Source organism: Gavialis gangeticus, unplaced genomic scaffold, assembly GCF_001723915.1.
Source record: "Gavialis gangeticus isolate Ggan-Ray unplaced genomic scaffold, GavGan_comp1, whole genome shotgun sequence".
In the NCBI taxonomy this organism is placed as follows: Eukaryota; Metazoa; Chordata; order Crocodylia; family Gavialidae; genus Gavialis; species Gavialis gangeticus.
Genome location: NW_017729025.1, coordinates 95,561,130 through 95,565,398, shown reverse-complemented (window position 1 = coordinate 95,565,398; position 4,269 = coordinate 95,561,130). Strand labels below are relative to the sequence as shown.

General features: G+C 53.5%; 1 long non-coding RNA gene across 1 annotated transcript in view; it reads right to left on the bottom strand.

Annotated features, from left to right (window-relative positions):
• LOC109299480 overlaps nucleotides 1-4,269 on the bottom strand; it is a 23,113-nt gene that overhangs the window by 10,721 nt on the left and 8,123 nt on the right. The window lies entirely within an intron of this gene.

Sequence of the window (4,269 nt, the reverse complement as noted above, 5' to 3'; positions counted from 1 at the left end):
CGATGACACTAAACTTTGGGGCATAGCGTCCACACCTGAGAACAGGCTAGTGATCCAGGCCGACTTGGATAAGCTTAGTAAGTGCACGGATACAAACCTGATCTTGATGACGTTCAATACCAATAAATGCAAGGTACTCCACCTTGAGGAAAAAAATCCCACAGCATACTTATAGGCTTGGCAATGCTACGTTCACTAGCACCATGGCTAAAAGAGACTTGGGGGTCATGATTAAACACAAGATAAACATAAGCCACCAATGCAATGTCACAGCTGGTAAAACAAACAAAACTCTGGCTTGCATCCATAGATGCTTCTCAAGCAAATCCCAAGACGTCATTCTCCCCTTGTACTTGGCCTTGGTGAGGCTGCAGCTGGAGTACTGCATCCAATTCTGGGCTCCACAATTCAAGAATGACGTTGAGAAACTTGAGAGAGTCCAGAGTAGAGCCATGCGCATGATCAGAGGGCAAGAGAATAGGCCTTATAAAGAGAGGCTGAGAGCCATGAGACTCTTCAGCCTAGAGAAGCGCAGGCTCAGGGGGGACCTGGTGGCTGGCTGTAAGTATATAAGGGGTGTGCATCACGATCTGGGGGAACATCTGCTCACCAGAGCACCCCAAGGGATAACAAGGACTAATGGTCATAAACTCCTTCAAGGCCGTTTTAGGCTGGACATAAGGAAAAATTTCTTTACTGTCCAAGCCCCCAAGGCTTGGAATAGACTCCCTGCAGAAGTGGTGCAGGCACCTACTCTGGACTTATTCAAGAAATGTTTGGATGCTTATCTTGATGGGATCCTTTGACCCTAGCTGACTTCATGCCCCTGGGGCAGGGGGCTGGACTTGACAATCTTTGAGGTCCCTTCCAGCCCTAACATCTATGAAATCTATGAACTATCTAGTTCTTACACCCCGGCAATCCAATATTGTTCCTTATCACATATATACTATAATTTTTTATCCAAAGCACTTTTAAATGACTCAGGCAACTGGGCTTTCTCCACTTCCTTGGAAGATTTCAACAGGTTTCACCATTAAGAATTGTTTCCTGACACTGAAGATGCCCAAGAGTTAAGCTCACAGTTGGCATGTATAGATGAAATCAGGGCTCTAAATTGAAGCGATGGGTTTTAAAAAACACCGCTTCAATTTAGGGCTGATTAAACCCCTGTGTTGTGGACACATCCTGTTGACTTACCTGCCTCTCCAGGGAGGGCAAGCTGCCAGTGGGCAGAGCAGCCCCTGGGCTTGGGAGCCAGGAGACTGGTGCTTCCCTCCACGGCAGCAGCGGCTCCTCCCCCAGCAGCACCCAACCACAGTCACCCAACTCAGGCGGTCCTGGGGACACCACAGCCATGGAGGGAAACACCGGGCCCATGCACAGCTCAGGCAGGCAGGCAGGTTCCAGGGGGGGCAGGAAAAAAAGTTCAGGCCTGCCGCTCTCCTTAGGCCTGCTTTCCCACGTTGCTGCCAGGCTGCCTGCAGGGCTTCCTGCAGAGTCATGGAGCTGCTTGGAGCTGGGGGCTCCAAGGAGTTTTAGTTTGCTGCACCCCAAGTCATTTAAGGTGCATTACGCTGCCAAATTTCCTACAGCAGCTGGAATGAATGCGCAATACACTGCTGAGGCATGCAAACACAGACACCATTACAGCAGTGCAAAGGCATTTAGCTCACTTTAAGTGTCATGCACACATGCCTCGTTTCATCTACACACAGCTAGTGTTCTTACATGTGTAATTTACCACTGTATTCAGGATAATTTGGATCATTTGGGGGAGGAAATGAGGTGTAGCCAATTATGCATAGTAGAAAATAGCCACAACAAAATGTAGTATGGTTTGGGACCTGGTAACTGCATTTTTATAACAAGCCATTAAATATGGTATTGCTTAGATAGTATGCCTATTTTATAGGGCTGTGCAAAATTTTACCGGCTATTTCATTTCAATGCTGTTTCGGCTCATTTCAAGCTTCAAACAGCAAAATCGAAATGAAACGAAGGGCTTCAAAACAGCCTCAAAATGAAACGAGGGTAGTTGAAACATTTTGAAAGTTTTGAAATGTTTCAAGTTTCAAAGCTCAAGCTGGGCTCGCCCACAGGGAAACAGAAAGTAATGGTGGGGAGGAAGAGGGGGGAAGGACTGCTCTCATATTAACAGTGTTGCTGGCCAGTGACTGTGATCCTTCCCTGAGGTCCCTTTCAATCCTAGTGGTCTTGGGGAGGGATGGAAAAACAGCATAAAAAGGCAGCATTGTTTGAACGGGCCTGCTTTCTGCCTTGGGGTTTGACTGTTACTGAGCTCAGGAGCAGTTTCCAAGAAACCTCTCACATATCTCCTTGAAACTTGGCAGGATTCATGGCCTCAGAATGGGCTACCATCCCTGCAGGTTTCATCTGAATGAGGGAAGAAATGGCAAAGTTATAGGCAGTTTCATGCTTCTTCATTATAGCCTATGGGCAAAATGTCAAAACAATGTCAAAACAGCAAAACAGTTTTGATTAAACGAAACAGAACAGTGCTTTTGAAATGAAATGAAACTCAAACAAAACACCATCCTGTTGAAATGGAAGTTAAAACAAAACGGTCCTTGGGGCCGGGCCAGCTCCTCCTGAGTCCCACACTCCAGCCATGCAGCTGGGAGCCATGTGGTGCAAAGGGGCCAGCAGGCGGGCAGAAAAGTGGGGAAATCAGCAGCAGGGGTGGGGACAGTGAAAGCAAGCAGGCGTGTGGGAGCACGGGCCCTGTGCCGGTGTCCTGGGGGCCGTGCCAGCAGGGGCCAGAGTGGGCCACCAGGATGCGGGGCGGAGGCTGGCAAGGGTCTGTGCAGCTGGGCTGGGCTGTGCCAGCAGGGAGAGGGGGGAGCTGGCCCAGCTCCATAGAGTCCCTGCCGGCTGGGACCCCGCGCTCCTGCCACCCTGCTCTGGGCCCTGCCAGCGCTGGTGCCCACTCGTTCCCATTCCCCTCCACCCCTGCCCCACAGTACAGGAGAGGACTCGTGTGCACAGTCCCAATCCCACACGCCAGCATGCCTGCCCATCTGGGCTGAGCAGTGGGGGTGTAGAGCAAACTGCTGCTCAGCGTGGGGGAAAAGTGGCCCCTCCCTTCCCCCTGTGGCCAGCACTTCCTGGTGCAGCCTCCCAGAGTCTACGTGGGGCTGTCCTGCATCTCTGCTGCATCAGTGCTGCCTCTGGACTGCTTCGTGGGGCAGCAGTGGCTGCAGAGAGCAGGCACAGGCAGCCCCATGTGGGCTTCGAGCAGCTGCACCAGGGAGCGCCAGCAGTGGAAACAGGAGGAGGGGCTGCTTCCCCCCCACACTGAGAAGCAGTTTGTCCCATGCTGCCGCTGCTGAGCCTAGGCCATGTGATGGTTCCAGGCTCATCCATCCAGGCTGAGTAACAGCAACTGGGCAGAAACTGCTGTGGGGGGAAGCAGCCCCTCCCCCTCACTGCCACTGGGCAGGTTTTGCTGTGGCTGCTGGCAGACTGTGGCACTCTAAGCTGCAGTGCAGCTCCTTCACTGCCACTTGTGAACTACCCTGTGGCTGCTCCACACTGTCACTGTTGCCGCACTTGGCAGCACAGACGTGGCGGTGAAGGAGCTACACCACAGCCTAGCACAGCATGGGATCCAGGCAGACGCAGCTAAAACTGCCTGGTGGTGGTGAGGCTGGGCCACTTTCCCCTGTGCTGAGCAGCATTTTCGGCCCAGGAGTGTAGGGTCTGAGCCAACAGGGGCTCAATGGAGCCGGGCTACGCTGCTCAAGCAAAGAGAGGAGGATCCAGCCCAGTTCCATAGGCCCCTGCCAGCCTGGACCCCACACTTCTGCTGCCCCACTCTGGACCCCACCAGTGCTGGCCCCAGTGCACTGGTGCAGGCACCATACTCCCATCCAGTCATTGCTGTGCTCCATGCTCCTACTCACTGCCCCTTCACCCCACCTGCCACAGCCATTTTCCCACTCCCCCCCTGCTGGCCCACCGGTGGCTCCAGCACACCACCTGGTTCCTTGCTGTATCACCAGGACTGCAGAAGCAGCTGGGATGTGGTGCCAGAGTTGGGGGGAGGGGAGTGGAAGTGGCAGGAGAAGGACAGTGGTGGCATATGGGGGAAGTGGCAGAGAGCAGGAACACAGGACTCATGCCAGCCCTCTGGGAACAGGAGCAGCAGGAGCACTGGCGGGTGCTCTCCCCAACACAGGAGGGTGGGCTGCAGGCAAACCCTCCCCCTGCACACAAGCCACAACCCTCCCCAGCCACCCTTCCCCC